Consider the following 21,499-nt stretch of genomic DNA (forward strand, 5'->3'; position numbering starts at 1 on the left):
CACATCGCAGCGCACTTCGCTGGGCGGTATCACCCTTTGCCTCTGTGCCCCCGTTCACTTTTCTCAAACATCCCTGTGTTCTGTCACACTGAGGCAGGTGGTGGAGTGCCCGGGAACAAACACCTGCAGCAGCATGGGGCCCTCTGTATAGTCCATGAAACCTGGCGAAGTGAGGACAGTGCGGCAAGTTGAGGCAAGTCGAGGCAAAAGAGTCTCAGAGTGATTTTGGCGTGAAGTACTTGAGGATCCTCGTAGGAACCTTGTGGTGGTGAGTGGAAATTCTTTGCAGAAACCTAGATGTTTGGCCACGGGGACTTGTGCCCTGAGACTACACCCTCACCTTCTTGGCTCCTCCAGTGGCACCCCAGATCCGATGCCATGATCCTTAGCTCCATTGGCAGCCCCGTGGGTCGGCTCTGGCCGCTCCTGACTGCTGACATGATTGAGATCGTTGGCTGCCCTGCGGTGGAGCCTGCAACTTTGAACGTGCAGCCTTTGAGCAGGTGGATTGATGATGACTCCCATAAATGCACTGCTTGGAACTCTGAACCAATGAATGGGTCTCAGGTTTCTCCGCGGTCATGTCACTGACAGTCCCGGGGACGAAAATACAATGCGCCAGGGCAAGTTACCCAGTTGCTGCAAGGGTTTGCCCTGCCAGTTTGGGCATTGGAATATCTCCAATGCCAATAGCTTTCTGTACGACCCAAGGGCATCGCCTCTGGCTTGACAAGGTTCGTGGTAGAAACCTTGTGGGGGTAAACGGAACTTCTTTGAAGAAACCTAGATGTTTGGCCACGGGGACTTGTGCGGCGAGACTACCCCGTCACATTCCGGGCTCTTCCTGGGGAACCCGAGCTCCGATGCCCTGAGACTTGGGTGCACTTTCTGCCCCGTGGCTCGAGTCTGGCCGCTCCCTACTGCTGAGAGGTTTTAGCTTGCTGACAATCCGCGACTTTGCACGTCCAGCCTTTGAGCAGCTGCGTGGATCGATGATGACTCCCATAAATGCATTCCTTCAAAATCTAAACAAAATGAATGAGCAATACCTACCATCTTCTCATCCTAACTGAGGTCCAGCACGTGGCTCCCAAAGGAAAATTAGGGAGAGGTCCATGTCGCATTTGCTACTGTGGGCGTGTGCAGCAACATTGTTCAAGTTGAGGGTGGCGGGCTTCTCGTGCAGAAAGAGCCATGTGGAAAGGAGCCTGGGATGTCCATCTACATGGGAAGGCTAAGGACAACTTGATGTCTCTGGGCACCTGAGTCTAGCCAAAACTGCTATATCCTGCCGCGGTCTGTATGCAGGTATGAAAGGAAGCGTGAGCCACTGGTACTCCTCTGGCTTCCCCTCGAGATCTACAGGCCACCCTCGAGCTCAGGTCGTTGCCTTGTTCCCGCAAGGAAGCAGAAGTCTCTGCACTCAGGGTCAGAGAAGGAGTCCTGGCCAGGCCAGGCTTCTATGTCATGTTCAGCTTGGGAGGTGGGATGTAGTTTACATTTGCCCTGATGGTCAGGGCAAATCAAATGGGCCACCGTCCCACAGATTTGGGCGACGCTGCTGGCTCCTCCTTGGGTTGTGTCCTGCTTGTGTGTTGTGTGTGGAGAGGTTGGAAAATGCCTTAGGCAATTCCAGGGGATATCAAGCTACTTAGGTGAGGGGTGGATTCGTCTGGATCCTGGTGGAGAGAGGAAGGCAAGGCGAGTGGGAAATACACGTGAGAGTGTTGGCTAAGCCCACAGGCTTACTGTTGGGTGGATAGATGTTCGGTGGACATAGGGTTCCCGGAACTCTTTTGGGATATCTTCAGGAGCATTTGGAGTCCCGTGTAGGGAAGGAACACAGGTGCACATTCATGGACCATCCCAACCTTTTCCTCTCCTTTCTCAATGTGCTTCACGGCGGGTCCTTGTTCCACTGAATGGTGCCTTCACAGCACAGTATGGTGTCTTCTCACTGGGCCCGATTTGGAGCCGTTGGGATGTTTTGTCCCTGTGTGGCCTCCTTGCCCCTATGTTGAGGATGTTAAGGTGTTCCTTCGGACAGCCCAGCGTCATTGCTATGCCCAGTCGGCATAGCATTCCCTGAGGTTTGGAGCTCTTCCCGGAGGTCTTTGGGCCCAACCATGCAGAAAGAAGCGAGTTGGCTGCCAAGGAAATGCTACAGGTTTAAGGGCTGGAGTGAATGTGTGCTGCAGGGGTCATTTTGTCCTGCCGCCTTCTGGTGCTGCGAGCCTGTGATCTCCAGCATGCATGGCTTCAAGCCAGAGAAGTCATGCCGGTTCAAGGGTCCAGGATGTTGGAGGCGTTCCCTCATTGCACGGCTGTGGGTGACACGTTGGTTCTGGAGGACCAGGGTCTCATGGTTTCTCCAAGGTCTAGTCCTTGAAGGGAAGAAAGACAATGTGCAAGGTGGTACAATAAGATACCCAGTTGCTGCAAGGGTTTGCCCCGCCACTTTGGGCATTGGAATGGCTCCCTTGCCATTAGCTTTGGTTGCGGTCCTAAGAAGTTCCTCTGGCTTGGCAGGAGACCAGGAAGTATGCCTGCTGGTGAGTCTCCCTTGATCAGTCCAGGGGTTCCTCAGGTGCCCTTTGTCACGGGTCCCTACGAGCCGCTTTTGATGGAGGTCGTCATATTCGGCCAAGGGCCCTTCCCTTGTGGAAGATCTCTCGCCTTGAGGGTGTGTCCACTGTGTGGAATCATAAGTGCCAAGGGCGTGTTTGTTGCCAAAGAGGGCACTTGCTCTTAGGCTGAGGGGGCCCAGTTGTCCTGAGGGTGTCTCAGGGGATCAGGAAGACATCGTTTTGCTGTGATGCGGGGCAGATTGCTCAGGAGAGGAATTTCAGGGCCCGAGACCAGGGTGTTGTTGGCCGGCGGCGCTCTTTGTCCTGATGGCCGCATGCTCTGAAGGCGCCTGTGCCACGATGCTTTCACGTTTGGGTGCGTACACACAGGCAAGACGGACAGCAAATGAAATGTTGAGGAGAGATAGAACACACATCACTGGGTGGTATCGACCTGTCCCTCGCTGCGCCCGTGCACCCTCCTCAAGCCTGCGTGTGTTCTCTCACCCGAGCCAGGTGGAATGCCAGGGAAAGAATGCTAGCAGCAGCCTGGGGCCATCCGTATAATCCCTGATACCCGTTGAAAGGAGGACGGCGTGGCAAGGCGAGGCCAGGCGAAGGAGTCTCGGATGGGTCCTGGCGTGCATTCCATGAGGATCCTGCTTTAACCCTTGTTGCGGTAAGGGACACTTCTTTGCTTAACCTAAAGGTTTGGCGACGGGAACGTGTGCACCGGGGCTACACCCTCACCTTCTGGTAATTTCTCGGGGAACACGAGCTTTCATGCCCTGAGAACTGGCTGCATTTCCTGACTCATGGCTCGGCTCTGGCCACTTCTGTACGCTGATATGATTCAGCTCGCTGGCCGTCCCATGGTGGAATCTGCAACTTTGCATGTCCAACGTTTGAGCCCGAGTTTGGATCGATGATGACTCCCACAAATGCTTTCCTTGGAAATCTGAACAAAATGAGTGAAAAATCCCTACCGTCTCCTCTTTGGAACTGAGGTCCAGCACGTGGCTCCCAAAAGGAAAGTAGGGAGAGGTTCACATTGCATTTGCGGCTGTGGGTGTCCACAGCCACGTTGTTCAAGTTGAGGGTTGTGGTCATCTCATGGGGAGAAGAGCCATTGGGAAAGGAGCCTGGGATGCCAATGCAGGTGGGAAGGCTTGGGACAGCTTGCCGTCTCTTTGTTCCTTGGTCTAGCCAGGACTGCTGTCCCCTGTCACGGTTCAGCATGCAGGTAGGAGAGGAAGCGTGCGCCATTGCTGGTTCTGCCACCTGCGCTTGTGTTCTACAGGTTGCCCCCACCTGCTGGTCATTGCCGTGTGGCCTCAAAGAAACAGAAGTCTGTAGGCTCAGGGTCAGAACAGGATTCCAGGCCTAGGCCAGGCTTCTTTGTCATGTTCTGCTTGGGAGACCATATGCAATTTAGGTTTCTCCTGATGAGGGGAGAAATCAAATGGGCCAGTGTTCCTGGGAGTTTAGGCAATCTGATGGCTCCTCCTCGGGGTGTGTCCTGCTTGTGTGTGCTGTGTGAAGGGGCTGGAAAATGCCTTAGTCAAGCTTGGTCACGGCAAGCTTCCTTGGTGAGGGGTGGCTCTGGCATCTTGCCGTGACACGTTGGGATCCCGGTGGAGAGAGAGTAAGGCAAGGCGAGTGAAAGAGACACGTGAGATGGCTGACTAAGCCCACAGGTTTATTGGTGGGTGGATAGATCGACGGTGGCCATGGGGTCCCCGGAACACATTTGGGATTCCCTCAGGAGCATCTGGAGGCACGTGTAGGGAGAGAATACGGGAGCACCTTTGTGGACTGTCCCGCCTCTTTCCTCTCCTTGGTCGATTTGCTTCATGGCGGGTCCTTGTCCAGCGAAAGGTTGCCTTCATGGCACAGTATGGTGTCTTCTCATGGGGGCCGATTTAGAGGCCTTGGGGTGTTTTGTCCCTGTCTGGCCACGTTCCCCCTGTGTTGAAGATGTGAAGGTGTTCCTGAGGACAGCCAAGCATCATTTCTATACTCGGCCCACATAGCGTTCCCTGAGGATTGGAGCTCTACTAGGAGGTCATTGGGCGCAACCATGCAGAAACAAGGGAGTCGGTTGCCAAGGAAAGGCTACAGTTTTAAGGGCAGGAGAGGATGTGTGGTGTGGGTGTCATTTTTCCTGCCACCCGCTGGTGCGTCGAGACTGTGGTATCCGGCGAGCCTGGCCACAGGCCAGACAAATCATACCGGTTCAAGTGTCTAGGCTGTTGTCTGGATTCTCTCGTTGCATGGCTGTGGGTAACAAGTTGCTTGTAGAGTACCTGGGCCTCACGGTTTCCCCAATGTCACGTCACTGATGGGCCCAGAGTGTGAAAGTGCCAGACACCACTGCAAGTTACACCATTGTTGCAAGGGTTTCCCCGCCGCGTTGAGCATCGGAATGGTTCCCGTGCCATTAGCTTTGTGTGTGGGCTAAGGGTAGGTTGCCAGTCTTGGCAGCAGGCCAGGAAGTATGGCTACAGGTGAATCTCCATTATTCAGTCCAGGAGTTCCTCTGGTGCGATTTGTCACCGGTCCCTACAAGCTGCTTTTGTTGGAGGTCGTGACATTTGTCCAAGGGTCGTTCCCTTGTGGAAGATCTCAGGGACCACATTTCCCCTTGAGGCTGAGTCCATTGTGTGGAAGCGTATGCGCCAGGAGTGGTTTGGTTCCCCAGAGGGCAGTGGCTCTTACGCTGAGTAATCCCATTTCCCCTGAGGGTGTCTCAGCGGTTCAGGATGACATCCCTATGCTGTGTCGGTGGGGAGGCGGCTCAGGCGGGGAAGTTCAAGGCCCATACCAGGGGTTTGATGGACGGCCGTGCTCTTTGTGTTGATGCCCGTGCACTCTGAAGGCATCTGTGCCATGATGCATTCACGTTTGGCTGTGGACACACAGACATGATGGGCTGCAAATGAAATGTTGAGGTGAGATATAGCGCACATCGCAGCGCACTTCGCTGGGCGGTATCACCCTTTGCCTCTGTGCCCCCGTTCACTTTTCTCAAACATCCCTGTGTTCTGTCACACTGAGGCAGGTGGTGGAGTGCCCGGGAACAAACACCTGCAGCAGCATGGGGCCCTCTGTATAGTCCATGAAACCTGGCGAAGTGAGGACAGTGCGGCAAGTTGAGGCAAGTCGAGGCAAAAGAGTCTCAGAGTGATTTTGGCGTGAAGTACTTGAGGATCCTCGTAGGAACCTTGTGGTGGTGAGTGGAAATTCTTTGCAGAAACCTAGATGTTTGGCCACGGGGACTTGTGCCCTGAGACTACACCCTCACCTTCTTGGCTCTTCCAGTGGCACCCCAGATCCGATGCCATGATCCTTAGCTCCATTGGCAGCCCCGTGGGTCGGCTCTGGCCGCTCCTGACTGCTGACATGATTGAGATCGTTGGCTGCCCTGCGGTGGAGCCTGCAACTTTGAACGTGCAGCCTTTGAGCAGGTGGATTGATGATGACTCCCATAAATGCACTGCTTGGAACTCTGAACCAATGAATGGGTCTCAGGTTTCTCCGCGGTCATGTCACTGACAGTCCCGGGGGCGAAAATACAATGCGCCAGGGCAAGTTACCCAGTTGCTGCAAGGGTTTGCCCTGCCAGTTTGGGCATTGGAATATCTCCAATGCCAATAGCTTTCTGTACGACCCAAGGGCATCGCCTCTGGCTTGACAAGGTTCGTGGTAGAAACCTTGTGGGGGTAAACGGAACTTCTTTGAAGAAACCTAGATGTTTGGCCACGGGGACTTGTGCGGCGAGACTACCCCGTTACATTCCGGGCTCTTCCTGGGGAACCCGAGCTCCAATGCCCTGAGACTTGGGTGCACTTTCTGCCCCGTGGCTCGAGTCTGGCCGCTCCCTACTGCTGAGAGGTTTTAGCTTGCTGACAATCCGCGACTTTGCACGTCCAGCCTTTGAGCAGCTGCGTGGATCGATGATGACTCCCATAAATGCATTCCTTCAAAATCTAAACAAAATGAATGAGCAATACCTACCATCTTCTCATCCTAACTGAGGTCCAGCACGTGGCTCCCAAAGGAAAATTAGGGAGAGGTCCATGTCGCATTTGCTACTGTGGGCGTGTGCAGCAACATTGTTCAAGTTGAGGGTGGCGGGCTTCTCGTGCAGAAAGAGCCATGTGGAAAGGAGCCTGGGATGTCCATCTACATGGGAAGGCTAAGGACAACTTGATGTCTCTGGGCACCTGAGTCTAGCCAAAACTGCTATATCCTGCCGCGGTCTGTATGCAGGTATGAAAGGAAGCGTGAGCCACTGGTACTCCTCTGGCTTCCCCTCGAGATCTACAGGCCACCCTCGAGCTCAGGTCGTTGCCTTGTTCCCGCAAGGAAGCAGAAGTCTCTGCACTCAGGGTCAGAGAAGGAGTCCTGGCCAGGCCAGGCTTCTATGTCATGTTCAGCTTGGGAGGTGGGATGTAGTTTACATTTGCCCTGATGGTCAGGGGAAATCAAATGGGCCACCGTCCCACAGATTTGGGCGACGCTGCTGGCTCCTCCTTGGGTTGTGTCCTGCTTGTGTGTTGTGTGTGGAGAGGTTGGAAAATGCCTTAGGCAATTCCAGGGGATATCAAGCTACTTAGGTGAGGGGTGGATTCGTCTGGATCCTGGTGGAGAGAGGAAGGCAAGGCGAGTGGGAAATACACGTGAGAGTGTTGGCTAAGCCCACAGGCTTACTGTTGGGTGGATAGATGTTCGGTGGACATAGGGTTCCCGGAACTCTTTTGGGATATCTTCAGGAGCATTTGGAGTCCCGTGTAGGGAAGGAACACAGGTGCACATTCATGGACCATCCCAACCTTTTCCTCTCCTTTCTCAATGTGCTTCACGGCGGGTCCTTGTTCCACTGAATGGTGCCTTCACAGCACAGTATGGTGTCTTCTCACTGGGCCCGATTTGGAGCCGTTGGGATGTTTTGTCCCTGTGTGGCCTCCTTGCCCCTATGTTGAGGATGTTAAGGTGTTCCTTCGGACAGCCCAGCGTCATTGCTATGCCCAGTCGGCATAGCATTCCCTGAGGTTTGGAGCTCTTCCCGGAGGTCTTTGGGCCCAACCATGCAGAAAGGAGCGAGTTGGCTGCCAAGGAAATGCTACAGGTTTAAGGGCTGGAGTGAATGTGTGCTGCAGGGGTCATTTTGTCCTGCCGCCTTCTGGTGCTGCGAGCCTGTGATCTCCAGCATGCATGGCTTCAAGCCAGAGAAGTCATGCCGGTTCAAGGGTCCAGGATGTTGGAGGCGTTCCCTCATTGCACGGCTGTGGGTGACACGTTGGTTCTGGAGGACCTGGGTCTCATGTTTTCTCCAAGGTCTTGTCCTTGAAGGGAAGAAAGACAATGTGCAAGGTGCTACGATAAGATACCCAGTTGCTGCAAGGGTTTGCTCCGCCACTTTGGGCATTGGAATGGCTCCCTTGCCATTAGCTGTGGTTGCGGTCCTAAGAAGTTCCTCTGGCTTGGAAGGAGACCAGGAAGTATGCCTGCTGGTGAGTCTCCCTTGATCAGTCCAGGGGTTCCTCAGGTGCCCTTTGTCACGGGTCCCTACGAGCCGCTTTTGATGGAGGTCGTCATATTCGGCCAAGGGCCCTTCCCTTGTGGAAGATCTCTCGCCTTAAGGGTGTGTCCACTGTGTGGAATCATAAGTGCCAAGGGCGTGTTTGTTGCCAAAGAGGGCACTTGCTCTTAGGCTGAGGGGGCCCAGTTGTCCTGAGGGTGTCTCAGGGGATCAGGAAGACATCGTTTTGCTGTGATGCGGGGCAGATTGCTCAGGAGAGGAATTTCAGGGCCCGAGACCAGGGTGTTGTTGGCCGGCGGCGCTCTTTGTCCTGATGGCCGCATGCTCTGAAGGCGCCTGTGCCACGATGCTTTCACGTTTGGGTGCGTACACACAGGCAAGACGGACAGCAAATGAAATGTTGAGGAGAGATAGAACACACATCACTGGGTGGTATCGACCTGTCCCTCGCTGCGCCCGTGCACCCTCCTCAAGCCTGCGTGTGTTCTCTCACCCGAGCCAGGTGGAATGCCAGGGAAAGAATGCTAGCAGCAGCCTGGGGCCATCCGTATAATCCCTGATACCCGTTGAAAGGAGGACGGCGTGGCAAGGCGAAGCCAGGCGAAGGAGTCTCGGATGGGTCCTGGCGTGCATTCCATGAGGATCCTGCTTTAACCCTTGTTGCGGTAAGGGACACTTCTTTGCTTAACCTAAAGGTTTGGCGACGGGAACGTGTGCACCGGGGCTACACCCTCACCTTCTGGTAATTTCTCGGGGAACACGAGCTTTCATGCCCTGAGAACTGGCTGCATTTCCTGACTCATGGATTGGCTCTGGCCACTTCTGTACGCTGATATGATTCAGCTCGCTGGCCGTCCCATGGTGGAATCTGCAAATTTGCATGTCCAACGTTTGAGCCCGAGTTTGGATCGATGATGACTCCCACAAATGCATTCCTTGGAAATCTGAACAAAATGAGTGAAAAATCCCTACCGTCTCCTCTTTGGAACTGAGGTCCAGCACGTGGCTCCCAAAAGGAAAGTAGGGAGAGGTTCACATTGCATTTGCGGCTGTGGGTGTCCACAGCCACGTTGTTCAAGTTGAGGGTTGTGGTCATCTCATGGGGAGAAGAGCCATTGGGAAAGGAGCCTGGGATGCCAATGCAGGTGGGAAGGCTTGGGACAGCTTGCCGTCTCTTTGTTCCTTGGTCTAGCCAGGACTGCTGTCCCCTGTCACGGTTCAGCATGCAGGTAGGAGAGGAAGCGTGCGCCATTGCTGGTTCTGCCACCTGCGCTTGTGTTCTACAGGCTGCCCCCACCTGCTGGTCATTGCCGTGTGGCCTCAAAGAAACAGAAATCTGTAGGCTCAGGGTCAGAACAGGATTCCAGGCCTAGGCCAGGCTTCTTTGTCATGTTCTGCTTGGGAGACCATATGCAATTTAGGTTTCTCCTGATGAGGGGAGAAATCAAATGGGCCAGTGTTCCTGGGAGTTTAGGCAATCTGATGGCTCCTCCTCGGGTTGTGTCCTGCTTGTGTGTGCTGTGTGAAGGGGCTGGAAAATGCCTTAGTCAAGCTTGGTCACGGCAAGCTTCCTTGGTGAGGGGTGGCTCTGGCATCTTGCCGTGACACGTTGGGATCCCGGTGGAGAGAGAGTAAGGCAAGGCGAGTGAAAGAGACACGTGAGATGGCTGACTAAGCCCACAGGTTTATTGGTGGGTGGATAGATCGACGGTGGCCATGGGGTCCCCGGAACACATTTGGGATTCCCTCAGGAGCATCTGGAGGCACGTGTAGGGAGAGAATACGGGAGCACCTTTGTGGACTGTCCCGCCTCTTTCCTCTCCTTGGTCGATTTGCTTCATGGCGGGTCCTTGTCCAGCGAAAGGTTGCCTTCATGGCACAGTATGGTGTCTTCTCATGGGGGCCGATTTAGAGGCCTTGGGGTGTTTTGTCCCTGTCTGGCCACGTTCCCCCTGTGTTGAAGATGTGAAGGTGTTCCTGAGGACAGCCAAGCATCATTTCTATACCCGGCCCACATAGCGTTCCCTGAGGATTGGAGCTCTACTAGGAGGTCATTGGGCGCAACCATGCAGAAACAAGGGAGTCGGTTGCCAAGGAAAGGCTACAGTTTTAAGGGCAGGAGAGGATGTGTGGTGTGGGTGTCATTTTTCCTGCCACCCGCTGGTGCGTCGAGACTGTGGTATCCGGCGAGCCTGGCCACAGGCCAGACAAATCATACCGGTTCAAGTGTCTAGGCTGTTGTCTGGGTTCTCTCGTTGCATGGCTGTGGGTAACAAGTTGCTTGTAGAGTACCTGGGCCTCACGGTTTCTCCAATGTCACGTCACTGATGGGCCCAGAGTGTGAAAGTGCCAGACACCACTGCAAGTTACACCATTGTTGCAAGGGTTTCCCCGCCGCGTTGAGCATCGGAATGGTTCCCGTGCCATTAGCTTTGTGTGTGGGCTAAGGGTAGGTTGCCAGTCTTGGCAGCAGGCCAGGAAGTATGGCTACAGGTGAATCTCCATTATTCAGTCCAGGAGTTCCTCTGGTGCGATTTGTCACCGGTCCCTACAAGCTGCTTTTGTTGGAGGTCGTGACATTTGTCCAAGGGTCGTTCCCTTGTGGAAGATCTCAGGGACCACATTTCCCCTTGAGGCTGAGTCCATTGTGTGGAAGCGTATGCGCCAGGAGTGGTTTGGTTCCCCAGAGGGCAGTGGCTCTTACGCTGAGTAATCCCATTTCCCCTGAGGGTGTCTCAGCGGTTCAGGATGACATCCCTATGCTGTGTCGGTGGGGAGGCGGCTCAGGCGGGGAAGTTCAAGGCCCATACCAGGGGTTTGATGGACGGCCGTGCTCTTTGTGTTGATGCCCGTGCACTCTGAAGGCATCTGTGCCATGATGCATTCACGTTTGGCTGTGGACACACAGACATGATGGGCTGCAAATGAAATGTTGAGGGGAGATATAGCGCACATCGCAGCGCACTTCGCTGGGCGGTATCACCCTTTGCCTCTGTGCCCCCGTTCACTTTTCTCAAACATCCCTGTGTTCTGTCACACTGAGGCAGGTGGTGGAGTGCCCGGGAACAAACACCTGCAGCAGCATGGGGCCCTCTGTATAGTCCATGAAACCTGGCGAAGTGAGGACAGTGCGGCAAGTTGAGGCAAGTCGAGGCAAAAGAGTCTCAGAGTGATTTTGGCGTGAAGTACTTGAGGATCCTCGTAGGAACCTTGTGGTGGTGAGTGGAAATTCTTTGCAGAAACCTAGATGTTTGGCCACGGGGACTTGTGCCCTGAGACTACACCCTCACCTTCTTGGCTCCTCCAGTGGCACCCCAGATCCGATGCCATGATCCTTAGCTCCATTGGCAGCCCCGTGGGTCGGCTCTGGCCGCTCCTGACTGCTGACATGATTGAGATCGTTGGCTGCCCTGCAGTGGAGCCTGCAACTTTGAACGTGCAGCCTTTGAGCAGGTGGATTGATGATGACTCCCATAAATGCACTGCTTGGAACTCTGAACCAATGAATGGGTCTCAGGTTTCTCCGCGGTCATGTCACTGACAGTCCCGGGGGCGAAAATACAATGCGCCAGGGCAAGTTACCCAGTTGCTGCAAGGGTTTGCCCTGCCAGTTTGGGCATTGGAATATCTCCAATGCCAATAGCTTTCTGTACGACCCAAGGGCATCGCCTCTGGCTTGACAAGGTTCGTGGTAGAAACCTTGTGGGGGTAAACGGAACTTCTTTGAAGAAACCTAGATGTTTGGCCACGGGGACTTGTGCGGCGAGACTACCCCGTCACATTCCGGGCTCTTCCTGGGGAACCCGAGCTCCGATGCCCTGAGACTTGGGTGCACTTTCTGCCCCGTGGCTCGAGTCTGGCCGCTCCCTACTGCTGAGAGGTTTTAGCTTGCTGACAATCCGCGACTTTGCACGTCCAGCCTTTGAGCAGCTGCGTGGATCGATGATGACTCCCATAAATGCATTCCTTCAAAATCTAAACAAAATGAATGAGCAATACCTACCATCTTCTCATCCTAACTGAGGTCCAGCACGTGGCTCCCAAAGGAAAATTAGGGAGAGGTCCATGTCGCATTTGCTACTGTGGGCGTGTGCAGCAACATTGTTCAAGTTGAGGGTGGCGGGCTTCTCGTGCAGAAAGAGCCATGTGGAAAGGAGCCTGGGATGTCCATCTACATGGGAAGGCTAAGGACAACTTGATGTCTCTGGGCACCTGAGTCTAGCCAAAACTGCTATATCCTGCCGCGGTCTGTATGCAGGTATGAAAGGAAGCGTGAGCCACTGGTACTCCTCTGGCTTCCCCTCGAGATCTACAGGCCACCCTCGAGCTCAGGTCGTTGCCTTGTTCCCGCAAGGAAGCAGAAGTCTCTGCACTCAGGGTCAGAGAAGGAGTCCTGGCCAGGCCAGGCTTCTATGTCATGTTCAGCTTGGGAGGTGGGATGTAGTTTACATTTGCCCTGATGGTCAGGGGAAATCAAATGGGCCACCGTCCCACAGATTTGGGCGACGCTGCTGGCTCCTCCTTGGGTTGTGTCCTGCTTGTGTGTTGTGTGTGGAGAGGTTGGAAAATGCCTTAGGCAATTCCAGGGGATATCAAGCTACTTAGGTGAGGAGTGGATTCGTCTGGATCCTGGTGGAGAGAGGAAGGCAAGGCGAGTGGGAAATACACGTGAGAGTGTTGGCTAAGCCCACAGGCTTACTGTTGGGTGGATAGATGTTCGGTGGACATAGGGTTCCCGGAACTCTTTTGGGATATCTTCAGGAGCATTTGGAGTCCCGTGTAGGGAAGGAACACAGGTGCACATTCATGGACCATCCCAACCTTTTCCTCTCCTTTCTCAATGTGCTTCACGGCGGGTCCTTGTTCCACTGAATGGTGCCTTCACAGCACAGTATGGTGTCTTCTCACTGGGCCCGATTTGGAGCCGTTGGGATGTTTTGTCCCTGTGTGGCCTCCTTGCCCCTATGTTGAGGATGTTAAGGTGTTCCTTCGGACAGCCCAGCGTCATTGCTATGCCCAGTCGGCATAGCATTCCCTGAGGTTTGGAGCTCTTCCCGGAGGTCTTTGGGCCCAACCATGCAGAAAGAAGCGAGTTGGCTGCCAAGGAAATGCTACAGGTTTAAGGGCTGGAGTGAATGTGTGCTGCAGGGGTCATTTTGTCCTGCCGCCTTCTGGTGCTGCGAGCCTGTGATCTCCAGCATGCATGGCTTCAAGCCAGAGAAGTCATGCCGGTTCAAGGGTCCAGGATGTCGGAGGCGTTCCCTCATTGCACGGCTGTGGGTGACACGTTGGTTCTGGAGGACCAGGGTCTCATGGTTTCTCCAAGGTCTAGTCCTTGAAGGGAAGAAAGACAATGTGCAAGGTGGTACAATAAGATACCCAGTTGCTGCAAGGGTTTGCCCCGCCACTTTGGGCATTGGAATGGCTCCCTTGCCATTAGCTTTGGTTGCGGTCCTAAGAAGTTCCTCTGGCTTGGCAGGAGACCAGGAAGTATGCCTGCTGGTGAGTCTCCCTTGATCAGTCCAGGGGTTCCTCAGGTGCCCTTTGTCACGGGTCCCTACGAGCCGCTTTTGATGGAGGTCGTCATATTCGGCCAAGGGCCCTTCCCTTGTGGAAGATCTCTCGCCTTGAGGGTGTGTCCACTGTGTGGAATCATAAGTGCCAAGGGCGTGTTTGTTGCCAAAGAGGGCACTTGCTCTTAGGCTGAGGGGGCCCAGTTGTCCTGAGGGTGTCTCAGGGGATCAGGAAGACATCGTTTTGCTGTGATGCGGGGCAGATTGCTCAGGAGAGGAATTTCAGGGCCCGAGACCAGGGTGTTGTTGGCCGGCGGCGCTCTTTGTCCTGATGGCCGCATGCTCTGAAGGCGCCTGTGCCACGATGCTTTCACGTTTGGGTGCGTACACACAGGCAAGACGGACAGCAAATGAAATGTTGAGGAGAGATAGAACACACATCACTGGGTGGTATCGACCTGTCCCTCGCTGCGCCCGTGCACCCTCCTCAAGCCTGCGTGTGTTCTCTCACCCGAGCCAGGTGGAATGCCAGGGAAAGAATGCTAGCAGCAGCCTGGGGCCATCCGTATAATCCCTGATACCCGTTGAAAGGAGGACGGCGTGGCAAGGCGAGGCCAGGCGAAGGAGTCTCGGATGGGTCCTGGCGTGCATTCCATGAGGATCCTGCTTTAACCCTTGTTGCGGTAAGGGACACTTCTTTGCTTAACCTAAAGGTTTGGCGACGGGAACGTGTGCACCGGGGCTACACCCTCACCTTCTGGTAATTTCTCGGGGAACACGAGCTTTCATGCCCTGAGAACTGGCTGCATTTCCTGACTCATGGCTCGGCTCTGGCCACTTCTGTACGCTGATATGATTCAGCTCGCTGGCCGTCCCATGGTGGAATCTGCAACTTTGCATGTCCAACGTTTGAGCCCGAGTTTGGATCGATGATGACTCCCACAAATGCTTTCCTTGGAAATCTGAACAAAATGAGTGAAAAATCCCTACCGTCTCCTCTTTGGAACTGAGGTCCAGCACGTGGCTCCCAAAAGGAAAGTAGGGAGAGGTTCACATTGCATTTGCGGCTGTGGGTGTCCACAGCCACGTTGTTCAAGTTGAGGGTTGTGGTCATCTCATGGGGAGAAGAGCCATTGGGAAAGGAGCCTGGGATGCCAATGCAGGTGGGAAGGCTTGGGACAGCTTGCCGTCTCTTTGTTCCTTGGTCTAGCCAGGACTGCTGTCCCCTGTCACGGTTCAGCATGCAGGTAGGAGAGGAAGCGTGCGCCATTGCTGGTTCTGCCACCTGCGCTTGTGTTCTACAGGTTGCCCCCACCTGCTGGTCATTGCCGTGTGGCCTCAAAGAAACAGAAGTCTGTAGGCTCAGGGTCAGAACAGGATTCCAGGCCTAGGCCAGGCTTCTTTGTCATGTTCTGCTTGGGAGACCATATGCAATTTAGGTTTCTCCTGATGAGGGGAGAAATCAAATGGGCCAGTGTTCCTGGGAGTTTAGGCAATCTGATGGCTCCTCCTCGGGTTGTGTCCTGCTTGTGTGTGCTGTGTGAAGGGGCTGGAAAATGCCTTAGTCAAGCTTGGTCACGGCAAGCTTCCTTGGTGAGGGGTGGCTCTGGCATCTTGCCGTGACACGTTGGGATCCCGGTGGAGAGAGAGTAAGGCAAGGCGAGTGAAAGAGACACGTGAGATGGCTGACTAAGCCCACAGGTTTATTGGTGGGTGGATAGATCGACGGTGGCCATGGGGTCCCCGGAACACATTTGGGATTCCCTCAGGAGCATCTGGAGGCACGTGTAGGGAGAGAATACGGGAGCACCTTTGTGGACTGTCCCGCCTCTTTCCTCTCCTTGGTCGATTTGCTTCATGGCGGGTCCTTGTCCAGCGAAAGGTTGCCTTCATGGCACAGTATGGTGTCTTCTCATGGGGGCCGATTTAGAGGCCTTGGGGTGTTTTGTCCCTGTCTGGCCACGTTCCCCCTGTGTTGAAGATGTGAAGGTGTTCCTGAGGACAGCCAAGCATCATTTCTATACTCGGCCCACATAGCGTTCCCTGAGGATTGGAGCTCTACTAGGAGGTCATTGGGCGCAACCATGCAGAAACAAGGGAGTCGGTTGCCAAGGAAAGGCTACAGTTTTAAGGGCAGGAGAGGATGTGTGGTGTGGGTGTCATTTTTCCTGCCACCCGCTGGTGCGTCGAGACTGTGGTATCCGGCGAGCCTGGCCACAGGCCAGACAAATCATACCGGTTCAAGTGTCTAGGCTGTTGTCTGGATTCTCTCGTTGCATGGCTGTGGGTAACAAGTTGCTTGTAGAGTACCTGGGCCTCACGGTTTCCCCAATGTCACGTCACTGATGGGCCCAGAGTGTGAAAGTGCCAGACACCACTGCAAGTTACACCATTGTTGCAAGGGTTTCCCCGCCGCGTTGAGCATCGGAATGGTTCCCGTGCCATTAGCTTTGTGTGTGGGCTAAGGGTAGGTTGCCAGTCTTGGCAGCAGGCCAGGAAGTATGGCTACAGGTGAATCTCCATTATTCAGTCCAGGAGTTCCTCTGGTGCGATTTGTCACCGGTCCCTACAAGCTGCTTTTGTTGGAGGTCGTGACATTTGTCCAAGGGTCGTTCCCTTGTGGAAGATCTCAGGGACCACATTTCCCCTTGAGGCTGAGTCCATTGTGTGGAAGCGTATGCGCCAGGAGTGGTTTGGTTCCCCAGAGGGCAGTGGCTCTTACGCTGAGTAATCCCATTTCCCCTGAGGGTGTCTCAGCGGTTCAGGATGACATCCCTATGCTGTGTCGGTGGGGAGGCGGCTCAGGCGGGGAAGTTCAAGGCCCATACCAGGGGTTTGATGGACGGCCGTGCTCTTTGTGTTGATGCCCGTGCACTCTGAAGGCATCTGTGCCATGATGCATTCACGTTTGGCTGTGGACACACAGACATGATGGGCTGCAAATGAAATGTTGAGGTGAGATATAGCGCACATCGCAGCGCACTTCGCTGGGCGGTATCACCCTTTGCCTCTGTGCCCCCGTTCACTTTTCTCAAACATCCCTGTGTTCTGTCACACTGAGGCAGGTGGTGGAGTGCCCGGGAACAAACACCTGCAGCAGCATGGGGCCCTCTGTATAGTCCATGAAACCTGGCGAAGTGAGGACAGTGCGGCAAGTTGAGGCAAGTCGAGGCAAAAGAGTCTCAGAGTGATTTTGGCGTGAAGTACTTGAGGATCCTCGTAGGAACCTTGTGGTGGTGAGTGGAAATTCTTTGCAGAAACCTAGATGTTTGGCCACGGGGACTTGTGCCCTGAGACTACACCCTCACCTTCTTGGCTCTTCCAGTGGCACCCCAGATCCGATGCCATGATCCTTAGCTCCATTGGCAGCCCCGTGGGTCGGCTCTGGCCGCTCCTGACTGCTGACATGATTGAGATCGTTGGCTGCCCTGCGGTGGAGCCTGCAACTTTGAACGTGCAGCCTTTGAGCAGGTGGATTGATGATGACTCCCATAAATGCACTGCTTGGAACTCTGAACCAATGAATGGGTCTCAGGTTTCTCCGCGGTCATGTCACTGACAGTCCCGGGGGCGAAAATACAATGCGCCAGGGCAAGTTACCCAGTTGCTGCAAGGGTTTGCCCTGCCAGTTTGGGCATTGGAATATCTCCAATGCCAATAGCTTTCTGTACGACCCAAGGGCATCGCCTCTGGCTTGACAAGGTTCGTGGTAGAAACCTTGTGGGGGTAAACGGAACTTCTTTGAAGAAACCTAGATGTTTGGCCACGGGGACTTGTGCGGCGAGACTACCCCGTTACATTCCGGGCTCTTCCTGGGGAACCCGAGCTCCAATGCCCTGAGACTTGGGTGCACTTTCTGCCCCGTGGCTCGAGTCTGGCCGCTCCCTACTGCTGAGAGGTTTTAGCTTGCTGACAATCCGCGACTTTGCACGTCCAGCCTTTGAGCAGCTGCGTGGATCGATGATGACTCCCATAAATGCATTCCTTCAAAATCTAAACAAAATGAATGAGCAATACCTACCATCTTCTCATCCTAACTGAGGTCCAGCACGTGGCTCCCAAAGGAAAATTAGGGAGAGGTCCATGTCGCATTTGCTACTGTGGGCGTGTGCAGCAACATTGTTCAAGTTGAGGGTGGCGGGCTTCTCGTGCAGAAAGAGCCATGTGGAAAGGAGCCTGGGATGTCCATCTACATGGGAAGGCTAAGGACAACTTGATGTCTCTGGGCACCTGAGTCTAGCCAAAACTGCTATATCCTGCCGCGGTCTGTATGCAGGTATGAAAGGAAGCGTGAGCCACTGGTACTCCTCTGGCTTCCCCTCGAGATCTACAGGCCACCCTCGAGCTCAGGTCGTTGCCTTGTTCCCGCAAGGAAGCAGAAGTCTCTGCACTCAGGGTCAGAGAAGGAGTCCTGGCCAGGCCAGGCTTCTATGTCATGTTCAGCTTGGGAGGTGGGATGTAGTTTACATTTGCCCTGATGGTCAGGGGAAATCAAATGGGCCACCGTCCCACAGATTTGGGCGACGCTGCTGGCTCCTCCTTGGGTTGTGTCCTGCTTGTGTGTTGTGTGTGGAGAGGTTGGAAAATGCCTTAGGCAATTCCAGGGGATATCAAGCTACTTAGGTGAGGGGTGGATTCGTCTGGATCCTGGTGGAGAGAGGAAGGCAAGGCGAGTGGGAAATACACGTGAGAGTGTTGGCTAAGCCCACAGGCTTACTGTTGGGTGGATAGATGTTCGGTGGACATAGGGTTCCCGGAACTCTTTTGGGATATCTTCAGGAGCATTTGGAGTCCCGTGTAGGGAAGGAACACAGGTGCACATTCATGGACCATCCCAACCTTTTCCTCTCCTTTCTCAATGTGCTTCACGGCGGGTCCTTGTTCCACTGAATGGTGCCTTCACGGCACAGTATGGTGTCTTCTCACTGGGCCCGATTTGGAGCCGTTGGGATGTTTTGTCCCTGTGTGGCCTCCTTGCCCCTATGTTGAGGATGTTAAGGTGTTCCTTCGGACAGCCCAGCGTCATTGCTATGCCCAGTCGGCATAGCATTCCCTGAGGTTTGGAGCTCTTCCCGGAGGTCTTTGGGCCCAACCATGCAGAAAGAAGCGAGTTGGCTGCCAAGGAAATGCTACAGGTTTAAGGGCTGGAGTGAATGTGTGCTGCAGGGGTCATTTTGTCCTGCCGCCTTCTGGTGCTGCGAGCCTGTGATCTCCAGCATGCATGGCTTCAAGCCAGAGAAGTCATGCCGGTTCAAGGGTCCAGGATGTTGGAGGCGTTCCCTCATTGCACGGCTGTGGGTGACACGTTGGTTCTGGAGGACCAGGGTCTCATGGTTTCTCCAAGGTCTAGTCCTTGAAGGGAAGAAAGACAATGTGCAAGGTGGTACAATAAGATACCCAGTTGCTGCAAGGGTTTGCCCCGCCACTTTGGGCATTGGAATGGCTCCCTTGCCATTAGCTTTGGTTGCGGTCCTAAGAAGTTCCTCTGGCTTGGCAGGAGACCAGGAAGTATGCCTGCTGGTGAGTCTCCCTTGATCAGTCCAGGGGTTCCTCAGGTGCCCTTTGTCACGGGTCCCTACGAGCCGCTTTTGATGGAGGTCGTCATATTCGGCCAAGGGCCCTTCCCTTGTGGAAGATCTCTCGCCTTGAGGGTGTGTCCACTGTGTGGAATCATAAGTGCCAAGGGCGTGTTTGTTGCCAAAGAGGGCACTTGCTCTTAGGCTGAGGGGGCCCAGTTGTCCTGAGGGTGTCTCAGGGGATCAGGAAGACATCGTTTTGCTGTGATGCGGGGCAGATTGCTCAGGAGAGGAATTTCAGGGCCCGAGACCAGGGTGTTGTTGGCCGGCGGCGCTCTTTGTCCTGATGGCCGCATGCTCTGAAGGCGCCTGTGCCACGATGCTTTCACGTTTGGGTGCGTACACACAGGCAAGACGGACAGCAAATGAAATGTTGAGGAGAGATAGAACACACATCACTGGGTGGTATCGACCTGTCCCTCGCTGCGCCCGTGCACCCTCCTCAAGCCTGCGTGTGTTCTCTCACCCGAGCCAGGTGGAATGCCAGGGAAAGAATGCTAGCAGCAGCCTGGGGCCATCCGTATAATCCCTGATACCCGTTGAAAGGAGGACGGCGTGGCAAGGCGAGGCCAGGCGAAGGAGTCTCGGATGGGTCCTGGCGTGCATTCCATGAGGATCCTGCTTTAACCCTTGTTGCGGTAAGGGACACTTCTTTGCTTAACCTAAAGGTTTGGCGACGGGAACGTGTGCACCGGGGCTACACCCTCACCTTCTGGTAATTTCTCGGGGAACACGAGCTTTCATGCCCTGAGAACTGGCTGCATTTCCTGACTCATGGCTCGGCTCTGGCCACTTCTGTACGCTGATATGATTCAGCTCGCTGGCCGTCCCATGGTGGAATCTGCAACTTTGCATGTCCAACGTTTGAGCCCGAGTTTGGATCGATGATGACTCCCACAAATGCTTTCCTTGGAAATCTGAACAAAATGAGTGAAAAATCCCTACCGTCTCCTCTTTGGAACTGAGGTCCAGCACGTGGCTCCCAAAAGGAAAGTAGGGAGAGGTTCACATTGCATTTGCGGCTGTGGGTGTCCACAGCCACGTTGTTCAAGTTGAGGGTTGTGGTCATCTCATGGGGAGAAGAGCCATTGGGAAAGGAGCCTGGGATGCCAATGCAGGTGGGAAGGCTTGGGACAGCTTGCCGTCTCTTTGTTCCTTGGTCTAGCCAGGACTGCTGTCCCCTGTCACGGTTCAGCATGCAGGTAGGAGAGGAAGCGTGCGCCATTGCTGGTTCTGCCACCTGCGCTTGTGTTCTACAGGTTGCCCCCACCTGCTGGTCATTGCCGTGTGGCCTCAAAGAAACAGAAGTCTGTAGGCTCAGGGTCAGAACAGGATTCCAGGCCTAGGCCAGGCTTCTTTGTCATGTTCTGCTTGGGAGACCATATGCAATTTAGGTTTCTCCTGATGAGGGGAGAAATCAAATGGGCCAGTGTTCCTGGGAGTTTAGGCAATCTGATGGCTCCTCCTCGGGTTGTGCCCTGCTTGTGTGTGCTGTGTGAAGGGGCTGGAAAATGCCTTAGTCAAGCTTGGTCACGGCAAGCTTCCTTGGTGAGGGGTGGCTCTGGCATCTTGCCGTGACACGTTGGGATCCCGGTGGAGAGAGAGTAAGGCAAGGCGAGTGAAAGAGACACGTGAGATGGCTGACTAAGCCCACAGGTTTATTGGTGGGTGGATAGATCGACGGTGGCCATGGGGTCCCCGGAACACATTTGGGATTCCCTCAGGAGCATCTGGAGGCACGTGTAGGGAGAGAATACGGGAGCACCTTTGTGGACTGTCCCGCCTCTTTCCTCTCCTTGGTCGATTTGCTTCATGGCGGGTCCTTGTCCAGCGAAAGGTTGCCTTCATGGCACAGTATGGTGTCTTCTCATGGGGGCCGATTTAGAGGCCTTGGGGTGTTTTGTCCCTGTCTGGCCACGTTCCCCCTGTGTTGAAGATGTGAAGGTGTTCCTGAGGACAGCCAAGCATCATTTCTATACTCGGCCCACATAGCGTTCCCTGAGGATTGGAGCTCTACTAGGAGGTCATTGGGCGCAACCATGCAGAAACAAGGGAGTCGGTTGCCAAGGAAAGGCTACAGTTTTAAGGGCAGGAGAGGATGTGTGGTGTGGGTGTCATTTTTCCTGCCACCCGCTGGTGCGTCGAGACTGTGGTATCCGGCGAGCCTGGCCACAGGCCAGACAAATCATACCGGTTCAAGTGTCTAGGCTGTTGTCTGGGTTCTCTCGTTGCATGGCTGTGGGTAACAAGTTGCTTGTAGAGTACCTGGGCCTCACGGTTTCCCCAATGTCACGTCAC

The 21,499-nt window shown here is 54.5% G+C and overlaps 12 non-coding genes across 12 annotated transcripts; all 12 read left to right on the forward strand.

Moving 5' to 3' along the window:
• The first annotated feature begins 505 nt into the window (after positions 1–505).
• On the forward strand, positions 506–597 carry LOC137751915 (small nucleolar RNA SNORD116). Its single transcript, XR_011070988.1, has one exon. It is a non-coding gene; the product is annotated as a small nucleolar RNA SNORD116 (small nucleolar RNA).
• A 389-nt stretch (positions 598–986) lies between these two features.
• Positions 987–1,078, forward strand: LOC137778384 (small nucleolar RNA SNORD116). The gene has a single exon (XR_011076862.1). It is a non-coding gene; the product is annotated as a small nucleolar RNA SNORD116 (small nucleolar RNA).
• A 2,408-nt stretch (positions 1,079–3,486) lies between these two features.
• LOC137753362 (small nucleolar RNA SNORD116) lies at positions 3,487–3,578 on the forward strand. The gene has a single exon (XR_011071460.1). It is a non-coding gene; the product is annotated as a small nucleolar RNA SNORD116 (small nucleolar RNA).
• Positions 3,579–6,036: 2,458 nt separating this feature from the next.
• LOC137751920 (small nucleolar RNA SNORD116) lies at positions 6,037–6,128 on the forward strand. Its single transcript, XR_011070989.1, has one exon. It is a non-coding gene; the product is annotated as a small nucleolar RNA SNORD116 (small nucleolar RNA).
• Positions 6,129–6,517: 389 nt separating this feature from the next.
• Positions 6,518–6,609, forward strand: LOC137778388 (small nucleolar RNA SNORD116). The gene has a single exon (XR_011076864.1). It is a non-coding gene; the product is annotated as a small nucleolar RNA SNORD116 (small nucleolar RNA).
• A 2,408-nt stretch (positions 6,610–9,017) lies between these two features.
• Positions 9,018–9,109, forward strand: LOC137752859 (small nucleolar RNA SNORD116). The gene has a single exon (XR_011071306.1). It is a non-coding gene; the product is annotated as a small nucleolar RNA SNORD116 (small nucleolar RNA).
• Positions 9,110–11,567: 2,458 nt separating this feature from the next.
• On the forward strand, positions 11,568–11,659 carry LOC137751924 (small nucleolar RNA SNORD116). Its single transcript, XR_011070990.1, has one exon. It is a non-coding gene; the product is annotated as a small nucleolar RNA SNORD116 (small nucleolar RNA).
• Positions 11,660–12,048: 389 nt separating this feature from the next.
• LOC137778392 (small nucleolar RNA SNORD116) lies at positions 12,049–12,140 on the forward strand. Its single transcript, XR_011076865.1, has one exon. It is a non-coding gene; the product is annotated as a small nucleolar RNA SNORD116 (small nucleolar RNA).
• Positions 12,141–14,548: 2,408 nt separating this feature from the next.
• On the forward strand, positions 14,549–14,640 carry LOC137753365 (small nucleolar RNA SNORD116). Its single transcript, XR_011071461.1, has one exon. It is a non-coding gene; the product is annotated as a small nucleolar RNA SNORD116 (small nucleolar RNA).
• A 2,458-nt stretch (positions 14,641–17,098) lies between these two features.
• Positions 17,099–17,190, forward strand: LOC137751926 (small nucleolar RNA SNORD116). Its single transcript, XR_011070991.1, has one exon. It is a non-coding gene; the product is annotated as a small nucleolar RNA SNORD116 (small nucleolar RNA).
• Positions 17,191–17,579: 389 nt separating this feature from the next.
• Positions 17,580–17,671, forward strand: LOC137778398 (small nucleolar RNA SNORD116). The gene has a single exon (XR_011076866.1). It is a non-coding gene; the product is annotated as a small nucleolar RNA SNORD116 (small nucleolar RNA).
• Positions 17,672–20,079: 2,408 nt separating this feature from the next.
• Positions 20,080–20,171, forward strand: LOC137753369 (small nucleolar RNA SNORD116). The gene has a single exon (XR_011071462.1). It is a non-coding gene; the product is annotated as a small nucleolar RNA SNORD116 (small nucleolar RNA).
• Positions 20,172–21,499: the final 1,328 nt, after the last annotated feature.

This window comes from Eschrichtius robustus, chromosome 1 (genome assembly GCF_028021215.1).
Source record: "Eschrichtius robustus isolate mEscRob2 chromosome 1, mEscRob2.pri, whole genome shotgun sequence".
Classification (NCBI taxonomy): domain Eukaryota; kingdom Metazoa; phylum Chordata; class Mammalia; order Artiodactyla; family Eschrichtiidae; genus Eschrichtius; species Eschrichtius robustus.